This window comes from Festucalex cinctus, chromosome 7 (assembly GCF_051991245.1).
Source record: "Festucalex cinctus isolate MCC-2025b chromosome 7, RoL_Fcin_1.0, whole genome shotgun sequence".
Classification (NCBI taxonomy): Eukaryota; Metazoa; Chordata; class Actinopteri; order Syngnathiformes; family Syngnathidae; genus Festucalex; species Festucalex cinctus.
This window is the reverse complement of record NC_135417.1, coordinates 5,763,240-5,786,500: the sequence shown is the minus strand read 5'-3', so window position 1 is coordinate 5,786,500 and position 23,261 is coordinate 5,763,240. Positions and strand designations below refer to the sequence as shown.

The 23,261-nt window shown below is 41.2% G+C and overlaps 1 protein-coding gene across 4 annotated transcripts in view; it reads left to right on the top strand.

Annotated features, from left to right (window-relative positions):
* LOC144022958 (uncharacterized) overlaps window positions 1-23,261 on the top strand; it is a 35,790-nt gene that overhangs the window by 9,299 nt on the left and 3,230 nt on the right. For 2 of the 4 annotated variants that reach the window (XR_013284448.1, XR_013284447.1), the window contains 3 exons: window positions 994-1,052; window positions 3,388-3,448; window positions 5,030-14,549. The gene's annotated coding sequence lies outside the window, so the exon portion shown is untranslated. Of the gene's footprint in view, window positions 1-993; window positions 1,053-3,387; window positions 3,449-5,029; window positions 14,550-17,745; window positions 18,294-23,261 lie in introns of those variants that run through there. The other 2 variants (XM_077528184.1, XM_077528185.1) reach the window with 2 other exon arrangements.

The window sequence follows — 23,261 nt, the reverse complement described above, 5'->3', positions numbered from 1 at the left end:
TGACCAAACCAGGAAGCCAGCCCAGACACCAGAGTTAACAAACAAACCTAACATGGACGAATGGACGCTACAATTAATTCTGTTCTCGCAGAATTACTCACAGATTCCTTGTTGAATGTTGAACAGCGAGAGGCGCTTCGTGCATTTCTAGCTGGTGAGGTGTTCGTGCTTTTGCTCCTTCGACAAGAACGAACACAAAATTTTCAACCGTGGCTGTGATTGGTTAAAACAAATGTGTAGAATGTCGCATAGTCCAATCAGCTCGAATTATTGTACAGAATGTCCCGCCTTTTCCTGACAAAATGACTGTGGAGAGGTACCAGATGCATATGTAATATCCATCTCTATTGCCAGGTTAGTGGTCTGCTTAATCAATTGGAACAGCTGCATTCGACATTTTTTGCTTTAATTATGCTGACTTGGCAAACTAGTTATCAGAGGTATCATCTGTAATGTCTTTGTGCCTGGTGGACATCAACTCGTGGCATAACGCTACTTAACACATTGGCAAACTTTGCTTGGGCTTCACTTGGGATAACTGATAAGTTATCCATTCATTTTCATTGCACTACACATTAATTTTCATGGCACTACATAACATTTTGCAGCAAGAAAACGGTATTTGCGACCGGTAAAACTGTTTGGAAACGTCTTTGCAACCAGTCTGTTAAACACGTGCACACACCCTCTCAAACATTCACTCCTCAGTGACATAGGAACTGTAAGGTGCTAATTTAGCCTTTGTAAGATTAATAATTGTTATCCTGTCTTAAATATGTGTGTGTGGAATCCTAATTTTAGCAAATTTACTACTTTTTATTGTACACTGCACCTGAAATTTTGGGTTTTACTCATAAATGGTCAAATGTTGACTGCAAAAATCTTGTCATGCTAGCTAACAATGTAACACTTTGGCCAGAGGTTTTTTTAATTTTTTTATTTGAAGCTATATATACTGCTAATAGTAATTTTTGGATTTTCTTCCATTTACAGGGAGAGAGAATTCATAGCTCTTCCAGATTTAGTGACCCACAAGCATTTGGAGACATCAGGTATGTTTTAAATCTTCAATTATCATTGTACTGTTCAAAATTACAAATGTGTATGGGTCGTAGATGGATAAGGATTTTCAACAGGTTCTTCTAATGGAACTGTTCGAAAATGATCAATGTTTTTTACACAAAGATGTATGTTACCACCTTAGAGCTACATTGCGGAGTTTAAAATGTTTCTTTAAAAAAAAAAATATTTCATGCAAGTCAAATTAATTTATAGAGCGCTTAATCACAGAAGTCTCAAAGAGCAAGACGGACCCACAGTTGACATACTCCACCAACGCTCAGATGAGTACGAAGAGCCCTGACTTATCTGCGACTGCTTCTATCTTTCCGTCAGTATTTCAGTGTGGAGTGTTGGGCAAACACTATAGTTTCTTGAGGGTGGGGATGGGTGACATTTAGTGTTACATTAGCTAACATACAACACAATTGGGATGGAAACTGAAAAAAACAAGAAGAGGTCACCGTCGAGCAATACTCGATCTCTTTTTGTGTGATTTTCTTCACATTCAGCTTTTTATTCACAATGTACAGTCGCGTTTCCAAACATGACTGAAAATGACATGCCATCAAAATACTAAAAGCTATTAGTTGAGTAATGCAAGAACACAGAAGAAGTTGTGTGAGAGAGGTGGTCCTTTAAAATGGTTGGAAGTTAAAGGTGGGTTCAAGGATATTTTTGTTGCTGCGTCTTCCGGGTGGATCATCTTAACGATTGTTTCTCGATCCTGTCAATCAATCTGCGTAACGACGTAGTGCGTGTTCGTTCATAGCTGCGCATGCGCACTTCGAATGTTTGTAGCATGTAGCGAGCTTCGTGTAGTGAGCTTCGGATTCGGCCAGTCATCTTTGTAGCTCCACCGAGCTGACTGCGTACTTTGAAAATAGCTGAGAACCGCAAGAGGACATCCGTATGAAGCAAGGCTGGCTGCAGAGACTGATGAAGATGAGCTCGGACGTTAGCGACATTTGAGAGGCGTTTCCCCCAGACCAGCAGCAGAGCTGGTAGGATGGTCTTCCGCATGTGCAGTTTTTTAAACGTGACAAACAGATGTTTGGCTTCCACTTTTCGAGAACATCATTGAATCCACCTTTAAGGCAAGACCTACAGTACTATTTGGCGCCATGTTTAAATATTCAATTATGTCTAATAGTCTACTGTATGTAACCAAAAATATTTTACATTTTGCTTAGACTGAACTGCTTCAAACAGAGACTTGTGTTGTAGCGTGAAATTCAATCATGGTATTAACTCTTTTGGTCTTTTTACTGTAGTGGGTAGTGTAAAAGTTTACAAATCATAATGTAGTATTTCTGATCGGTGTAATTGTATTATCAAATGACATTTCTAAAAACAAAAGACCTTGTGAAGATGCTGGATGTAGCTGGTAAGTGTATCATTATTCATTTTGCAGAGTACTCGTACTGAGTAAGAATGAAAAGACACTGACATGAAGAAACCATTACTTAAAAAAAAAGAGGCAGATTATAGATTGCAAATGCACATAGGGACAAAGACAAAAAAACGAAATCGAACTGTTTGCCCATAAAGAGCATTGTTTGGAAAAAGGGGCAATCTTGCATGACTGAGAACACCATTCCATCTGTGAAATACGGGGGTGGCAGCATCGCATTGTTTTGTTCTAGGAGCGATTGCTGCACTTGACAAATTGTCATTGTGAGGAAAGGACGTTATGTGGAAAATACTGCAGCAACATCTCAAGACATCAGCCAAGGAGTTGAAGCTTGGGTACAAATGGCTCTTGAATGGACAATGGCCCAAAGCATACTGCCAAACTGGTTCCAAAGTGGCTTAAGGATAACCAAGTTAGTGATTCGGGGTAGCAATCACCATGCCTTTAGCTCAATCCTATTGTAAATTTATGATCAGACCTGAACAGGCATGTGTGATGTCAGGAAGAATGGGCCAAAATTTCTGTCAACTATGAGAAGCTAGTGGAAGAACATCCAAAATGTTTCATGGTGACCCAAGTCATACAATTTAAGGCATGGTACCAAATAATGAAGTGTATGTAATCTTCTGGCTTTGAAGAAAGTAATGCAAAATTGTCGGGGGGATTCTCATTTTGGCATTTAGCATAAAGAAATATATATGTATTTTTTTGTAATCCTAATTGGCCCAGAAGAGGGAAAAAATGTATGGTTTTATATCAGACAGTCGGTGAGTTTCTCGTTACATAATGTATGTAAATGTCTGGTTTCAGTTTTAGTGTGTAAGATGTCCCATGATGGAAATCATAACCAGTGGTGCAGCAATAGATATTAGCTCATTTTGGTTCTCTAAAATACTGTTTTGCTTTATTTTCAGAGTTCCTATCAGATGTAGCGCCTTTCCGGAAAAGTCCTAATCTTTCTACACTCAAGAAAAGGTGGGACTTGGAGTCCCCTCCAAAAGTATTCTAAGGGCAAAGTCAATTCATTTGTAGTTGTTGTATAGTGAAGACATTCAAAGTTGAGATCAGAAGAGGAATATGAGACAAAAGATTATAAATACAGCTGTTATTTCATGGTACTTACCTCTAGATGTGTGAAATAATTCAGGAAACAGCACCTTTTGGTTTGAACTCATCCACTTTTCAAGTGAGCACAAGTATTTTAACAGACATCAAGTAAACTTAAAGTGAATAGCATTTAATGGTAGCATAACCGTTTTTTGCTACAATTGCATCAAACCCATTGACTTCACAGACTGTGGCATTCTTCGTTTGAAATGCATTTCCAGGCCTTCACTGCAGCGTCATTCAATTCTTGTTTTAAAGGGTTTTTCTCTTCAGTCTCCACTTCAGGAGGTAAAGTACTTGCTCTGTTGGGTTAAGATCCAGTGACTGACTTGTCAAGGCTAAGACCGTCCACATTTTCCCCCCGATAAAGTCCTTTGTTGTGTTGGCAGTGTGTTTTGGGTCAATCGTCTTGTTGCATGATGAAGCTTTTCATGAGGAAGTTGGATTGCATTTTTCTGTAATTGCCAGACAAAATGGGTTTGTAGGCTTTTGAATTAAGTAGTTACCATTACTTACATAATAAACAGATAAGTGAGTCTGTTCCTGAAGCAGCCATGCAAGCCCATGCCATGATATTACCTCCACCATGCTTCACAGATAAGCTTGTGTGTTTTGGATTATAAGCAAATCCTTTATTTCCCCATACTTTGACCTTTCCAGCACTTTGGTGGCGGTTAATCTTGATCTTACCCATCCATAAAACTTGGTTCCAATATCTTTATAGCTGATCTCTTGTACTTCTTTGCAAAATCCAATCTGGCCTTCCGATTCTTTTTTTGGATGAGTGGTTTGCATCTTGTAGTATGGCCTGTATCTTTCATCTCTTGAAGTCTTCTTCGGATAGTGGCTTGATATCTTGGCAAGCCACCTGCCCTGTGGAGGTTGGCAATTATATCGTTTTGACTTATTTTTTTGTCGTTTCTTTACAGCTCTCACGTTTCTGTCAACTGCTATTTATACCCTTAGCCTACCCGTTTGTCTGTTGCACAGTACACCAGAAGTTTCTTTCCCTCTTTTCTCACCTTAAAAAAAATATTTAATTTCTCCCATAGACAGCTCTGTGGTCTTTATTTTTGCTCAACAGCAAATGCCATTTTTACAGGTGAAGCCCAAAGCCAAAAAACAAGCACTCTCAATTAATTGTAAATGTAACACCCCCAGCAACTAGAATCACCCATCATTCATATGCTCCAATACTTGTACTCACTTTAAAAGTGGGTGGGTTTAAACAACAGGGCGCATCTAGACGTAAATACCATGAAATAAAAGCTTGGATTCTAATCTTTTGTCTCATTCATCTTTTGATCTGAGACATAAATGTCTTCAGTAACAACAAAAACAAAGGAATTGATCTTTCCGTTCCAATACATTTGCAGGGGACTGTATTATTCATACTCACTTTTATCTTGTAATTGGATTCTATATTTATGTCATGCTTTTGAATTTTAGGGAGAATCCACACAACCCTAAAATCCTTGAGGATAATGGCTCATGAGTGGGATTCGTATTTTCAAAACGTCACACCACTGTCATCGGACACAAAGACGTTAGGATCAGAGCAAGAAGGAAGTCTGGCCCAACATATCGAGAACTTTGTGGGTCAGCATGAACTCTCCAATTCAACAGCTTTACATGCTGCCCCTACAATAGACTCTACATTTGATACAAACTATTACTCGACTACCAGCATTGGAAATTCCACTTCTGATTGTGCTTTTGAAAGCTTCTGTAGAGAAACATCTTGGCAACCGGATGAAGAACTCATGTTGAAGGATAACTCATTGAAATGTGAGGATGCAGGTGTTAAAGATGTTAAAGATGTGGCCATGAATGGATTGTCTTCATCTGGACCTTTGCCTTCATCCTATTCACCTGAGTTGCAGGGACTTAAGCAGAACTGTGAACTTTTAGCTTCATCACTTCTTGAGGATTATTCAGATGTCAGTAGTTGCTCTGACACAGATGTAAATGAAACAAGGCCGTCTTGCAAATTTATTACTAGTTCAACTCGACAGTCCAAATCTGATTCTACGACAAAAGCAAGTCCATCAGAATGGCTTTTCACCAACCTTGAAAATGTGACATTTTCAAATGAGATTAACGAAACTTGCCCAGGTTCACCAAAATTGATTGAAATCCAGGAAAATCCAGCTGAAGAAACAAACAAAAGTTTATTAAAACATGGTACTTGTAACACAGTACAAAATCAGTCCTTTGAAGTGATTCCAACTAGAGAGGGAGAGCCCATTGAAGACTGTAATGGCAAAGTGGGAGTTGCAAGTCAAGAACAAAAGAATGTGGAGCATGATCAAATTGAGGGGTACTACTCAGACATCTCTGTAAGTGACAGTGAAAACATGAACGGCATGGAGGATCAAACGGATCAGATGAAGGAGCATAGGATTGTAACACCTGAATGTGCGAAAACATCTATTTCAAAGATGAAAGATGACAATGGACTGGAGAAAGAAACTGAGAAAACAAAGGAATCATGCCCACTGCAAATTGAAGTAAATGACAACACTAATGCCGATGCACAGCAAAAGGTAAATACGACACTTGGTGAGGAGGCTAGCAGTGCTGTCCATCAAAGTCAAGAAAAAAAAAATTATTCTTTGGGTGAGGAAACATTAAATGCACCAGTGCAAATGACTACTAAATTCTCCAGTGTTCATGATCAATGCATGGAAATTGACAACCCGTTGTCAGATATGGAGATCAAATGTCAGGACGATGAAATGACGCCTGAAACCGCTCAAATCTTACATTCTCCTGAGATAGATTCTAATACTGCCATTTGTGAATCGTTGGCATGCACAAATGTGCTGGAGGCCAACCACCAAGACATTGGTTCCAGTTTGCAGTTGCCAAAAAATGAGCCTTCTCAAAATGTGGTTCTGGACAATATTTCTAGCGCTGCTCCAGTGTGTGATGGTCATTTGAGTAATGTCAGTGACAAGCAGACTTTATGTAGCAATTCAGATTCCACTCTAATTGCAAGTACCCCAAGAGCAGATCCTGATTTTGTTAGTGATGATTTAGAAAATGACAACAATCCAGGTGATATAATCTCAGAGTGGCCACAACAACCGTGCTCAAGTATGGACACAGATATTTGTGACAAAGAGGAACTTGTGTGTTGCCAAGAGGAGAATCAGACATCCTGGAAAGAATCAGATGGTACTGGTGTGGCGATTGACGCTACAATTTTGGATGTACACAATGACAACAAAAATGACGTTTCAAATGATTTAGAATCCTCACAGAAGAGTAATTTGAGTGATGAGTGCAATTCCAACAAGGTTAAGGATTCTGGGGAGAACACTCCATGTCCACAGAAGTCACTTCAAAGTCCAGTACCCACTGAACACGAATATGTAAGGGTGCCAGTCGAAGGGATGGACACTTGTGTGGAAGAAATGTTGATGCTTGTTGAGCAGAATGGGGAACCTCCTGTTAATAAACACTTAAGTGACACAGACGCAATGAAACTTGAAGAAAAATGTATTGTACAATCAAAGGGCAATAGGGTGGATGAGTCAGAACAACAAGGTAGTACTCTAATATCCTCTTTACAAATGAGGAAATGCCTACAGCCTGTTGTAATTATGGATAAAATGGAGCCTGCATCACGTAATTCATATGAGTGTGCAGATTGCCATGAAATAACCCACAGTCCGGATCATCTAATTGAACACCACCACTGTCAACATTCACACCAGATCTTCCAATTTTGCAAGACATCCAATCAATATCTAATGAATAATGAACAATCTGACAATGTGCTCAACAAAACCAAAGAAACTCACCTGGCTTCGGATTTTTCTAATCGAAAAAGAAAACCCCATCATTGCAGCATTTGCAATTTGACATTCTCAAAAATACTTGAGTATGTGAAGCATTTGCGTTGTCACTCTAATGAAACACCTTATAACTGCGATGGATGTGGCTCTTATTTCACACAGCCTGTGTCCTTAAGAAGACACAAGGCCAAGCCTGGTACATGCAAGAATTTAAAACGAGGAAATCCAGACGCAAAATCCAGTGACAATAAAGTTGCTAAGCTAGATTTACATGAAACTTCACCACCACAAAAAGTTGTGATAGACAGGACACTGCTTGAAAATCTGCCTCAATGTTACGTGAATCTGTTTGATGTTTGCAGAACTAATGTCTGTATATATTGTGGCAAACAATACAAAAATCTGAAGCAAGTCAAGAAGCATATTTACAGAATACACAAAGAAAAGCGTCCAGGTGTTTGGCAAGATGATACTACGATGAAAATAACTAAAAGAAGAAATAGGAAGCCTATGGAAATGCTTCTTGAAGAAACTGAAAATATTGAAAATGAGATGAGACATAAATGTGTTCTGTGTCCACGACTATTCAAACACTCATGCAACAGAGCTAGACATTTACGTGACTGTGTCAGACTGGCTACTTGTCGTAAAATGGGAAAGATTGGTGACAAATACAAATGTCCATTGTGTCCCGCTACATTTTCTCATTCAAATAATAGATACAGACATATTAAGACCTGCTGCTTAAGAAAAACGCTTAAACGATTATTACAAGAGAAAGTCAAATCAGAGAAAAGGTCCGAACTCCATATTAAGAAAGAGATGAGCACAAAGGGACAGAAAAAAGTGGACATGGACAACAACCAGACAGAATCCAATTTTACAGTCCTTGAAACTGAACAGTCTTATAAATGCGGTGTCTGTCCGGCAGTTTTCCAGCAAGTGTCTGATCTTTACAGACATGTAAAGAGACATGAGTCTAAAATCACAGGCAAAATGATCAAGTACAAGACGTCAGTTTTCTCCAGCAAGTCAAACATAGCAACTGTGAGGACAAAGACTGATGAGATGGAAAATGTTGGGAAAATAGATGAGGACAGTGTTTCCCTGAACTGTCGGTATTGTGAAAAAAACTGTGACACGCAACGGTCATTAATGCTACATGAGAGGTGTCACAAAGGTGAAAGGCCATACCGCTGTCTCAAATGTGGAAGAGGGTTCAAGAAAAGAGTCAACCTTATGGGTCACAAAGTTGCCCATCAGAGTGTCCAGTGCACGCTTTGCAGAAAGATTCTTCCAAATGCCAGAAATCTTGTCCAGCATGCCAAATTGCAACATAAAGGAAAAAAGTTTCCATGCTCCAATTGTCAAAAGCTGTTTTTGAGTCCTACAGACCTCCTTAGACATCTAAAAGTACATCAAAGGGAAGGGAAGGCACCTACTTTGGAGGAAACACCGAAGTCTGAACAAGAGCCAAGTGAATCAAAGGCGCTACAGTGTTCCCTTTGCAAAGAGGTATTTGATGCTGCCCTCTTACTAAGGAGACACAGTCTTACACATATATCCTCGTGTCATTGTCCATATTGCAATAAAAACTTCAAAGCCCGTCGTTATTTGCTAAATCATATGTTCAGACACACAGGAGAGAAACCTTATTCCTGTACTCAATGTGGAAAATGTTTTTATCAAAAACCAAGCCTGGAAACTCATCAGGAAAAGTGTGTGGAAACTCGGGAGGAAATCCAGGAGGAAATCCAGGAGGAAATCCAGGAGGAAATCCAGGCGGAAATTAAGGAGGAAATTAAGGAGGAAGTGTGTGTGCCAACCTGGACCCAAGAGCATTCCAGACTCAAAGTACATAAGTGTTCAATTTGTTCCCGAACATTTACAAAGAAGGGACACCTGAAGGCTCACATCAAAGGCCACAAGTTAAATACTCTGCGATTCTGCGACAATTGTGGGATGTACTTCGGCTCGAATAAATATCTTCCTCATAAGAGAATATGTGGAGAGATGTTACAAACGAACAATATCCCATCTTCTAATGGCGAAGCCTGTCAAAACATTCTGAAGAAAAGCCAGACTGTTAGTGAGATCCCTTCAAAGTCCAGTGCATCAAGAATTGTCCCGTTAAAGTGTTCAATTTGTTCCCGAACATTTTCAAGGAAGGTACACCTGAAACGTCATAGCCAAGGCCACAAGCTAAATACTCTGCGAGTCTGCAACAATTGTGGGATGTACTTCGGCTTGAGTAAATTTGCTGCTCATAAGAGAATATGTGGAGAGAAGTTACAAACGAACAATATCCCATCTTCTGATGGCGAAGCCTGTCAAAACATTCTGAAGAAAAGCCAGACTGTTAGTGAGATCCCTTCAAAGTCCAGTGCATCAAGAATTTTCCCGTTACAGTGTTCAGTTTGTTCCCGAACATTTACAAAGACGGGACACCTGAAGGCTCACAGCAAAGGCCACAAGTTAAATACTCTGCGAGTCTGCAACAATTGTGGGATGTACTTCGGCTTGAGTAAATTTGCTGCTCATAAGAGAATATGTGGAGAGAAGTTACAAACGAACAATATCCCATCTTCTGATGGCGAAGCCTGTCAAAACATTCTGAGGAAAAGCCAGACTGTTAGTGAGATCCCTTCAAAGTCCAGTGCATCAAGAATTTTCCCGTTACAGTGTTCAGTTTGTTCCCGAACATTTACAAAGACGGGACACCTGAAGGCTCACAGCAAAGGCCACAAGTTAAATACTCTGCGAGTCTGCAACAATTGTGGGATGTACTTTGGCTCGAGTAAATTTGCTCTTCATAAGAAAATATGTGGAGGGAAGTTACAAACTAACAATTTCCCATCTTCCAATGGTGAAGCCTGTCAAAACATTCTGAAGAAAAGCCAGACAGTTACTGAGAACCTTTCAAAGTCCAGTGCATCAAGGATGTTTCCGTTCAAGTGTTCTAACTGTCCAAAGAGGTTCAGGTTCAGATCAGTACTGTTAAAGCACAGTATGTCACATAAGGGCATACAATCATATGCATGTCTACACTGTAGTGAACAATTTCCATCCAAAGCATCGCAGTTGCTGCATGAAGAGAACTGCAGTATTTCCAAGGAAGAGGAATCAAAAATCGAGTCTTCTCTGGAAATGCCAAGCCTGCCTGCTTGCATGGAAGAATCACAGATAACCGTAGAAAAAGCTGGCGATGAGTACAAATGCAAATTCTGCACAAAGACATTTGTGAAGCCACAAAGCCTGCGACGTCATATTTTGTCTCATAATGAAGTAAATCCCTATCGTTGCGAAACCTGTGGAAGCTGCTTTTCAAGATATGACTATCTTAAGGTACATCATGCTCATTGTACAGGAAAACGATTGCGGTTGCAAATCTGCATTCCCAAAATCAGTTTGGATGATGTTGGCAAGGGCTGGCAGAAAAGGTTTGCCAGTGAACCAATGAAACAGCAAGAGAGATTTGACTGTCAAGTTTGTTCCAAGAGCTTCCCAGGTCAGTCTGGATTGTCCCGCCATGTCACACTATTCCATACTGTCAAATTGTTTAAGTGCCCACATTGTGATGCAAGATATAACCATGAAAAATCTCTGACATACCACAGGAAGCATAGCTGCAAAGAAATGTCCAAGAACAATACTACTACTCCACCACAGGATAATCTACCATCAGAAAACGTTAACAAGCCACTCAGTGAGGAAGAACCTACACAAAAGCTCAGGTTTCATTCTACCAAAAAGTACAAATATGCTTGCAATTTCTGCCCCCGTTCTTTTCCGAACAACACGCGGTTACAGTTCCACATTCGTTTGCACACAGGAGAGAAGCCGTTTGCTTGTGATTGTGGCCTGCGATTCATCAGGAATGACTACTTAAAACGTCATCGTCTAAACTGCACTGTTAAACTTTGCAAAATATGTGGAGTAGCATTCCCACAAATAGAACTTAAGGATCATCAAAAAACATGTACTTCAAAATCAGCCCACTCAACAAAGCGGGAAGAAACTAATCAAAGCCTTACAAAAGGCTTTTCTTGTGCATACTGTTCTTTACGATTTTCTTTATTTTCTCAGCTTCAGGAACATTTTTTGAATGCACACAAACTGGAAAATGTGGATCCACCAGTGTCAACTACTACTCTTAAACAACATCTTTCAAAGCTACCAATCAATGAAGATGATAGGCAAGACAACCAGCCCATTGAAGGTACTAATTTGACATGTAAACTAGACACTGCAATTGTTGGTAATCTTTCGGAGTCATTTGTTTGCTCAGTCTGCAATGTGTCCTTTGAAAATAAAGCTGGACTAATGGGACATTCTCGTGTGCACTCAAAAGAGATCCCTTACCAATGCAAAACCTGCAAGAAAGGCTTTTGGAATAAAAATCTACTCCGCAACCACAACAGGAAATGCAGGTTTGGATATGTCACTGCAAGGGTGACAGCTCAGAAGTTGGAATTACCTCTAAAAGCAGACCATAATCTGACACTGCCCGACTCCGCTCTAGTGTTCACAGATGAACCACAGACAGACACTGGAGTTCTCCAGAGAACATTCTCAGGCAAAGGTGAATTAAAGGAGTCTCCACAAAGCCCTATCGAACATGAGACTCAAGGCAGTGCAAACGAAGAAAAACTGGTTCAGTACCAATGTTCTGAGTGTGATGTGAGCTTCACTGATGGCTTGATGCTCATCAGTCACCTCGAAGAACACGGGAGAGAGGAGGAAGCGAATAAACACTTTTCCTGTATGAAGTGCCCTCGTGGTTTTCCCAGTGAAGCAGATCTTGACAAACACATGAGAGGTCATGGTTTTAGTAAGAAATTCCCTTGCTCATTGTGTTCCAAGTCATTTTACACGTTATCAGAGTTGGAAATCCACAAAACGTACCATGACTCAAACAGACCATTTGCCTGTAAACTGTGTAGCCACAGGTTTTGGTCCAAGCAGTCTCTTTGCTATCATTACAATGAAGAGCATCCTGACCATTCATTTGCTTGTCGTTTCTGTCAAAAGACCTATGCCACCAAAAAGTCTCTCCAAAGACACTACAGAGAATGGCATAAAAAAGAGCAAAATAACTATGAAAGCAGTCATGAGCAAGGACCTGTTGTGGCTACTGGAAATGGTGAGGATGAAAGTAGTGGGAACAGTGACTCAGACTCTGCACCATATTTCCCATGCCATGTATGTGGAAAGACATTCCCAACTTCAGAAAATCTGGTAGATCATCAGAAATGTCATCTCGGTGAAAAACCTCATGAATGTGCGGAATGTGGCAAATGCTTTTTCCAGGCCTCCCAGTTGGAGCACCACAAACGTATGCACAAGTCAGAGTTACAGTGTCAGGTGTGCGGAAGAGGATTTGTGTCCCACTTTGCCCTGCGCAAACACAAACACAGTCACGGCAAGAGTCGTCCGCACCGTTGCTCCAAATGTCATCTCAGCTTCTCAGGAGCCTCCCAGTTAGCAGAACACATGTCGACACACCGGGAAGAAAACTTTCCATGTGACATATGCAATCAAGTGTTCCCCTCCAAGAGTAGTAGAGCTGAGCACCGAAAAGAACACACAGTTTCAAGTGAGCGCCCCACACCTTTGCCTGAAAAGTCATCTCTCACTGAAAGTCACCCCACAAACATGAAACTGAAATACTATTGTGGTTTGTGCAAGGAGCGCTTCAAAGACTCAGAGGAGCTCTCGACGCATGGTTGCAAGGTCTCCAAGGAACGACCGTATTCCTGTTCTGATTGCAATAAACATTTTCTGCAATCGTCCCATCTGAAACACCACAGGGCCATCCATCGGAAGTCAACAATTGATGGTGGCTATTCATGTAATCGCTGCAATACCAGTCATTCCTCTTTTGAGCACTTCCTCAGCCATCTGAAGACCCATGAAAATGAGGTTACTACAACTGGAAATAATGCTGACGGGTACAAATGTCCCATTTGCAGCCAATGTTTTACTCAGGCTACCAAATTGATTTCCCATTTTCCTGTTCATCGTCTGAATACGCCGAAATGCACACTGTGCAGAATTACATTTTCTTCTGAAAAAGAGCTTGAAAAACATGAGCAGAGACATCATACAGCTGTTTCAGAATTTGAATGTAAGGGATGTGACAAGAGATTTGTGGGAAGTGAAGCTTTCCACCAACACTCCTGTTCCCGTAAACGGCAAGAAATGGTGGTAACTGCACACAAGTCGGGTGCAGAAAGTAAACATCAGAATCCTGTGGAAGAGGAAGAAATTGATGTTACTGGAGAGGAGTTGTACAACTGCAACGCTTGCTCAATGCAGTTCTCTTCAAAAAGTCTTCTCTTGGAGCATCAAAATGAAGTGCACTTAAATAAACAATTCAAATGCAACCAGTGCTCAAAATCCTTTGCCTTCAGCCATTTGCTTCGAAAGCATGAGCTGACGATGCATATGAAACAGGCTCAACCAGCACCACAAAGCAAGCTAAAATGTCGCCAGTGCTCTTCTGAATTCGACACAGCTCAAGATCTTTCATTGCACATGAGAATGCATGCTGAACGACAAGTCGGACAGCACCGCTGTGATATGTGCTACAAGTCATTTGCACACTCTGCTCAGCTTTTGCGGCATCAAGAAAGCCATGTTGGCCAAATTGTGTATGAATGCACCGAATGTGACAAGGCCTTTGCTTTTCCTCGCCTGCTGGAGGAGCATCGACAGACGCATGCTTAGCTTTCAAAATAATGACATAAAATAACTTATTAAAAAAATGTCAGATCCCATTTGTCAATCCCTCTTAATCTTGTAAATATGAATTCTGATATACATAGACCAAATGTTCTTGATGCTGTGTGTTCGTCTAATGTATATTGGTTCTCTCATTTCGAATTGTAAACTGTATATTGTTCGGGGGGAGTGGGGGATCATTGTGGTATAAGGGTTCAATGTTTTGGAAGTTTTAAGCTTCATTTTTCAAGGCTTAGGAAGTTGTTTTTAGTCAATTCTCTTGGTGACTATGATCATATGCCCAGTCATGTTTTCCTGTAATACTTTGTTTAAACTTGAGGAAACTTGTACACTCATTCGACAAATGTTCCAACTGAATTAAAAAATCTGACCTGAACATGTTCTTTTATCGATTTAGTTTACTAAATCAACTGGAAAACCTACTTTGAGTTTTGTTTTTACTTCTGGAGGGGAATAATTAATATGGGTTTCTCATGAGAAGTGACGATTAATTTGACCGAATAGTTAACAAGGTAAAATGTGGGTTGTCACTTAATACTTTCTAACTTTAGTCACATTGTGAAGGCTCAATAAGCTTGTACATTTATTCGCTACTACTTGATCAAACCTAAGGGTGTTATATTTGGCACCCTTGGTTGCATACGATGAGTTTGTTTATCGCCAGATACATCAGCAATAACAACACACAAAAAAGCTCTAGAAATACTGCTCAAAAAACGAGTGGGAAGAACACTGTCATGTTATCGACATTCGGGCTAAGTGGTGTGTTTCTTTCCGGTGGTGGGGGAAGATGCCGGTCCAACCTGGCAGACCCAAACATAGACTCTTTGCACAGCTGGACTACTTCTTGAACTTAATACCAGTCGTTTGATTTCTGTCTTTCATGAGTGGACAAACTGCAGATGTGTCTGGCCATTGTCGTGGTTACTGAGGTCAGACACACCTAGATTAGCTTGTCTACTCATGAGGACAGGAAACGGAGTGGTATTGAGTTCAGGAAGTCGGAGTTGTGGATAGAATCCATTGTGATGGTCTCTGGGAACGTCGAGAACATCGTCCTCCAGAGTCGCAGTTCTGCATGTTATAGATGTTTTCCTCTCCAACACACCTGATTAAAATGATCAGCTCACCAGCAAGCTCTTCAGGAGCCTGATAATGATCCTGAACATTTGATTGCGGTGTGCTGGAGGAGGGAAACCTCTAAATCATGGAAGACTGCAACCTCGAGGACCAGAGTTTGAAACCTATGGTCTAGCAGAATCCCTTGTCAGGAGTTTCAACTTGCACTGCAAACAGAACTTAACCCACTTCCAGGGGGAGGGCCGGGAACGTTGAGTCTGAGTGGACCCTTTTGCGGCGGCTGACTGGAGCTGTGGTCGTAACGTAAAGTGGTAGGTGCATGTCGCAGCGGCAATACCCGAACTCAATGGTGGATACCAACAGTAAGCGATGCCGTCAAGCTGAATGAGTCCTATTGAACCTTTGTGTCCTGTGAGACTCTGGAGGCAGCTGATGGGTACCGGCTGGCCAAGCGGAATGCAGGTTTGGCGGTCGCCAAGCAAAAACTCGGGTCTGGGAGGAGTGGGAAGCTACTTAGAAACAGGCCCTGAGGAATTTCTGGCCCACCAGCCAGCGTCTTAGGAAGGGGAAGCAGTGCATTATGAACACTGTATAGTGGAGATGGGGTACTGCAAACCTTGACTTGGACTGTTCTGAGATGGTGGAGTGAATACCTTGAAATTTAATTTCCACCAACACTCCTTTTGAGGAAAACAATAAGCAGTAGAAATTGGAAGGTTAGATGTCATACTGTTACCGACTCTACCATTTTATACTGTACTCCAGCACACCAAGAACCTGGACTGAGAAGAGGCATCAAATAAGCATCAAGAGACCATACATCACCTGTTTGACTGAAACATAACTTGACCACCCTGACATCTGTTTCTTTCCAAACTAAGTCTCCATCCATCCACTTTCTAAAGATCTTTTCCACCTTTGAACGGCAACTGGAGCCCATCCCAGCTTATTGGTCGAGTGGCTAAGTGACCTGTTGCAGCCAACGGCCAAGCACATATACACAAACAACCATCCATCCGTTTTCTGAACCGCTTAGTCCTCACAAGGGTCGCGGGGGGTGCTGGAGCCTATCTCAGCTGGCAATGGGCAATAGCCTGAAGTTGTTGCCAGCCAATCGCAGGCCACACAGAGACAAACAACCATCCACACGCACAAGCACACCTAGGGACAATTCGGAGCACCCAATTAACTTGCCATGCATGTCTTTGGAATGTGGGAGGAGACAGGAGCACCCGGAGAAGACCCACCCACGAAAGGGAGAACATGCAAACTCCACCCAGGAAGGCCGGAGCCTGGACTCGAACCCGAGTCCTCAGTACTGTGAGGCGGACGTGCTAACCAGTCAACTACCGTGCCGCCTAGACAAACAACCATTCCATTAAAATGTAGTAGGTTTAGAAATTTTACAGCTTGTAATGCACAGGCTGATCTGCAATGGGCGGGGCAGCAAAAAATAAATGAATAAAATACTAGACAGCAATGGAAGGCCACAGGTTAACGTTTAAAAAAAAATATCCATAGGCTTCCATGGCATTAAAAAAAAAAAAAACAACATTCCCGGCCAAAAAGTAAAAAGGGTTACCTACCGACCCAAATACAAAGACGCACCACCCTGTGGTGCGGTGCCACACTGCCGATTGTTACAAGCTTGGAATAAAATTGAGGTCATGGAGGGTGTAGTCTGATGCTTCTGACTTGTGTGCATGCAGTTTAAATGGTAAATGCTTGCTTTTTATGCAGTGCTTTGACTTCACCATATGGTGCCCAAAGAACTTGACCATGCCTCACATTCAGCCATTCACACACCAATGGTCGACTGCTGCCATGAATGGCACTGCCAAGTCAATTTGGGAGCAAATCGCAAATCGGGGTCTTGCTCAAGGACACTTCGACATGGTCACGAGGGGTGTGGATTCAACCCACAACCTCACGGATTGGAGACGACCACTCTACCACTGAGTCATGCCACCCGGAAGAGTTAAGTTCCACTGAGTGACAGTGTGAATGTGAGCGTGAATGTGTGTCTGTTGCTATGTGGCCTGTGAATAGTGAGCAGTTGAGTGTCATCTGCCTTTCGCATGAGGTCAGCTAGGATGGACTCCACCTCCCTGCGGCTGTGAATATGGGAGGTTGTTATAGAAAATGGATGGATTAAATTTACCTCACCCATCTGAGCCAACCTGTAATATTGTTTGCCAGAAACATGCCTTCAGCCACCCTGTTTCTTTGTCTCAAAACTAACTAAACATCCATCCCTTTTTGATACCCCTTGTCCTCATTAAGGTCTTTATTGGGCGGGCTTCGACTCCGGGGGCTTGGGTTTAGTTCCCACTCAGTGACAGTGTGAATGAGTTTGAATGTTTATCTGTTTCTATATGTGGCCTGTGACTGACTGGCGACCAGTCCAGGATGTAGTCTACCTTTAGTCCTAAAGTAGCTGGTTAGATTCTATCTCTCCGTGACCCTGAACAGCATAAGCAAGCAATAGAAGCAATGGGTGGATAGATGATCATCAGGGACACCATGGACCTGTGACCAGCCAGTCGCTCAGGGACAAAAATGTACATCAAACTCAGTCGAGACTGAAAACCACCTCAGAACTGTGAGGCAGACGTGCTACCCGCCCATCCCCTGTCCCGCCCCCAATGGTGGGAAATGAAATAAAATGGTTGATTTGGCACACAATACACTCATGCCATCTGTTTGAGCATTGCTCGTCTAGTCTTCACTGGGTCTGCACAGTGCAGTATTAGGCGGTCTCGAGGCTGCCAGGGGTACCACGTGACCACGATTTCCCGGAGCAGAGGCGTTTTCACTGCAGGCGTGTCTACTGCGCATGCGTCGGTGTTGGCTTCACAGACCCAGTGCTCTACCCCACAGCTGGACGCGGTTTCCTTCTCGTCTTCCTCCTCCCTCCCCCTCCCCCTCCATTTCTTCTTCCTCTTCCTCCTCTTCGTTCGAGGTTGAAGCGTGTTTCTGGGAGTTCGTGCATCTGCGCGGACAGATGTCTTCGGATCCACGCGGTGATACTAGCTATCCTTTTGTGCCCACCTCAAAGGCTTCAGACCCCGCGCTTGTGTGACAAGGTTAGTGTTTCAACGGTGCAGGGGGAAAAAAACAAACAAAAAACTCCGGAGAGACGACCGCGGGAGCTCTCCCGCTAATATCCGTTGTTTGTGTGGCCTCCCGGGAGCATGGCCAGCCACCTCCCCTCGCTTAGCTCTCACCTTCCGAGCAAGTGTAGGAGCTTTGCGTGAAGCTCGCCAAACCATTCCATGCGTTGAATTTAGCATTCTTGTTAGCATAGCAACGTTAGCGAAGTAGCCGGAATGTGTCATAGTTAAGTCGTTTAGCATGAGCGTAGCCTATATTTTCATTCGTATTTGCTTTTCAAGGTATTGACCCTGACCCCTGTACATAGTCGTTTATGTTTTGTTTTTTTTAAGAAGTTGTTTTTAGGGAGTCGCCAATGCATAATGTGCGTATTATGCATGTGCGTTATTATGAATAAGTAAACAAGAGCTCAGGTTAAACCAAAGAAAAAATGCTCATCAAATGAGAAGTGGCTATAATTTAAAAACTCCCTTTGGCACACTGAAGACATTATAATGATTTATTTCATTGCAAGCAAGGCTTCAAAATGAATTTGATGAACAAGGTATGAATATCAAGGGAATTGGGTGATAGGAGCATTGGATTGGATAACAGCAGCACATGGCATGCCTTTCATAGAGAGTAGATGCTGTGTAAACGTTAGTTCTTTGCATAGTTGCATAAAAAAAAAATGTAAATATCATAAAGACAACTCAAGTAAACATAAAATGCTATAAATGGCGATTTTATTCATGAAGTTAAATCATGTGTCAGCCACATATTTGTATTTTGGAAAGCGGGACACTAAAGCCTGAGTACCCCCAGACCGCTACAGAAATATAAAAAATACATAAATTTATAAATGCAGCAAGATGACATGAATATAGACATTCAAGAAGAGACGACAAAGTAATTGACATCTGTCTGTCCAGAAAGGGTTACAAAGCCATTCCTAAAGCTTTGGGACTCCAGCAAGCCATGGTGACAGCCATTATCCTTAAATGTAGAAAACATGATGGAGCCTAATACTGTTTTGCATGCAATAGATCCATAAAGGTCAAACATGATTCATGTTGGGATATTTAAAACGTGTGGAAGGCATTTTGTAAACAAGATTCCGCCTTACAGATATTCATGACTCTTTTTAAATTTTCTTTTAACATTCTAAAGCAGGGATCACCAACCTTTTTGAAGCTGAGAGCTACTTCTTGGCTGCTAAATTTGTGTGAAGGCACACTTCTGATATGACAAATTTGCTCAAATTATATGTAATCATGTTATTGTTATGTTATTAGGACTGGGGGAAGAATCAGCCATATCGACTACAAAAATTGGTTCACACAAAAATTTCTTCCATGAAATTAGGGGCAGGGCAATTAGTCAAGTAATTGGTAGGCTTATGAATTCTAAAAAGATTTTCTAGTTGTTATTACAAATTAATTATAGTAATTTATGTCAAGACACTGATTGAAGTAATTATTAGGGATGATGGAGTACGAATAACAGGTACATGTATCGGGCCAATACCAGACATTCGTCTGACCTCTTGTGGCTGTTTTTGATCAGGAAGTAGAAATAAGAAAATTGCTGTTAATTGCATGCAATTTAAGCAAAGAAAAAAAAAAAAAAGAATTATCTGTCATTGCTTCTTTTAGGGATGTTTTATGTATCCAAATTAGTAATTTTTTTTTTTTTTTTTTTTTTTTTTTTGATAGTTTAATGTATTAAAATTACTAGTGGTATTGGTATAGGTGACTACTACTCAAGTTGAATACTCGTACTGGTATCGGTCTGAAAAGAAGTGTTATTGAACATGAACATCACTATATATTTCTCACAATAATTAGGAAACAGATAAATACCAATATGCAATGTTATTTCTGTAAATCTCTTCCATTGTTTACATTTTCAAATTGTCACTATCATCTATCACCGGTGAGCTACTTTTTAGGACAGCCCCGCAAGCTACTCGTGGTCCTTGAGGTCTACCTGGTGCCCAATTGCACCACGTTTGGTGACTCTTGCGGCTAACCGTGATCGCTGCTCGTCTTAGTGCAGCGGCACAAAGTGAAGTTTCATCACCAGATTATAATGTCCAATAATGCACAGAAAAAAATATGTATATATCCCAAATTATTTCTAGTTCCTGATCATAAAATGGCCACAAGAGGGCATCATCGTAAGTACCAATGCCTAACCTTGAAATGAGGCTCGATACCAGTATCTGCTAAAGGTACACACCCAATGCCGATTAAATGCTATGTGCTGCACTGTGCCATTACTGACATACTTAATACTAGCAATGCTTGTTGGAATACAACCAACCATGCCCTGCGGAGATGTAGCTACTGGCGAATGATGTTTTTAATCATTTCTATTTTGGTCCTTGAAAATATTTCTGCACAGTTAAATGGCCAGTAGCACTAAAATGTTTGATACTATATACAATGTGAGCATAAGAAATAGCAACTGTTGATCCTATTAAAAAAATAAAATGTTAATTCATTACATTGTGATATTTTACTTTAATATAACCCTTACCGTACTTCCCCATCAACCTCCGTCATGGTTCGAATCACTTGTGGTTATCATGCCTTGTGACACTTGTAAATGTCAAAAGCTTTCCACCCTTGAATTATTCTTTTAACTAATTTTCTCCCAATATTATGTAAATACGTTTTTTTTTGTTTTAAGTCTCCCAAAGACGTATTTATACGTTTTTTTTTTGTTTTTTTTAAAATGCTAGATGCAGCCTCTTAACTGCAAAGAACGGTTGCAGAAATGGTAGTTATTACACAAACGGCCAGCAGGTAGCAGCAGAGCAAAGGAGACCAACCAGGGCCATGTAGAAAAAAAAAGCTAAATTACTTACAATTTTAAATAGATTTGTGAAAACTGATGAAACTTATCTATAGTCTAATGCTAATTGCTGCAAAATGGGAACAGAAACATACTTTTTTTTTCCTGATGAAAGAAGAGACTTTAATCTTTCTTTTGATAGGTTCCATGCTTTTATAGCAATCGAACACAATATTCTGTGGGCCTTGCTAAATCAGTCAAAATCCACTAAAACAGCCGGGAGTGAACAGGATTGCTTCTGTGAAAATGTCTGTGAAAATATAGTAACATTATTTGGTGCTTCGTAGTTTCCAAATAGGCATAGCATCGACCCAGTTTGACTCGTACCTCCAGCTTAGCTCCTCTGATTAGCATCGGAACACTTGTGAACACTTCACTTGAAGCTTGGCTTCCGAATGAAACCTTGTTTGATCCGATTGAGAGAAGTTTTATCGGTCACAAAATCCATGCCGTCCAATGTCTGTCTTTGCGGTAAAAAACGCATCACTTCCATACTCCTATGGTCACTTGAGCCAACAGTGCAGCCTCTCGGCAACGGTCGTTTTGAAAAGCCAATCAAGATGTCGACGTGCTGGTTGTCAGGGTAACTCATTTTTTGAAGTCAAACACCTGGCCTACACCTAAACCCTCCAACATCATAAAGCCACATTTCTTTTTTCTTGTTGTTGCTGCATTATCCCAAATACGCACAAGACTCGCCCATTCTTATGCTTGTTTGAGTTATCATTCATGGCTTATGCTCTGCAACCAAACTAGAAGGGGGAAAAAATGTGAAGGACCCATGTAGGGAGTGATTGAGATGGCATGTGGTCCAATCCCATCGGCTCCCTTTTGGTTATAATGGCCAATGACATTGTGCGTAAAAGGTCCTCCTTCGTCCATTTAGGAACCAATCCCAGCCATTTCATGGTGATTGACATATTGAACAGCCAATTAGATTCTGAAAACATCATGGTATGCTGCTGTTTTTGTTTTTGTTTTTTTTTCTTCATAAATCTAGCGGAGTTGGCTTCATTACACAGAGATGAAAGAGCCTCATAGCGTGTCATAAAGGGCCATATCTCTTTGATGAGCATCTTGCGCTTTGATATGATGTCAAAATGATGTCTAAATGTGATTATCGTGGCTATAAAAGAATAGTGACCTGGGCTTTCATTTCATTTCACAGTCCAACATACACAACTTAATCCGCCCCTTACATTTGTAACCGGCCGTAGTCATGCGATCACATCCCAACATATATTGTTACATTCCGTTTTTTTGTTTTTTTTTTATTATACCCGTTCCATATATTTTTGTATTTCATCTAAAGTCGAGTGCGCTTCTCCCCGCAGGATTGCACCGAAATGAAATTAATTGATGAGCTACCATTCAACAGGTTTCCCCTGTAACATTATTGTGATTGCAAAGGACTACATTTAAATTTACGCATTGACCTGAACAGCAACATTCTCCCACACCACCTCCCTCAATGGGGAACTGCTGCGGTGTTAAACTTTGTTCAAATTCACCATATAATCGCATTAAGATTCCCAGTTGAGAGGGGTAAAAAAAATGCGGAAGTAAAGGGCATCTGCTTCCCCGTTGCCATGGTGACTCGTCGAATCGGGACTTCCATTGATGCGGAGTTTCCCATCTCGGGGTATGTCAACTCGCCGTTCAGGGTTAAGCCTAATTTCAATCGTTGAACGTGTCACACTACACAGGCGAATCTGCGACTCGAGACAACCCAAAATTGTTTACAACGTGCCCCGTTTGTCCGCGACACGTCGGTCGGGCCAAAATCTGGCTGTTTTCTCGTAGTCTGACCAAGGCATCAGTGTTTGTTAAACCTGCTTTGTGAAATTGACCCCTGGATTGACGGCCGAAGACCTCCGTCAGCCGGTGCTCAGTCCTTGTATTTTTTCGAGGCTTCGCGTCATAAAGCCTACGCTAAAAACGTGGGCACTTGCTGAAAATGTGGGCATCCTTCAAGAGACGGAAGTGCTGTTAGCTTCAAATCCCCTGTAAAGTGAATTCAGAAATTTGTTTATAAATACAGTAGGAGCCTTTCAAGTCTTGACACAACTATAGCGTAACACCACATGTAAATATTTTCTAAG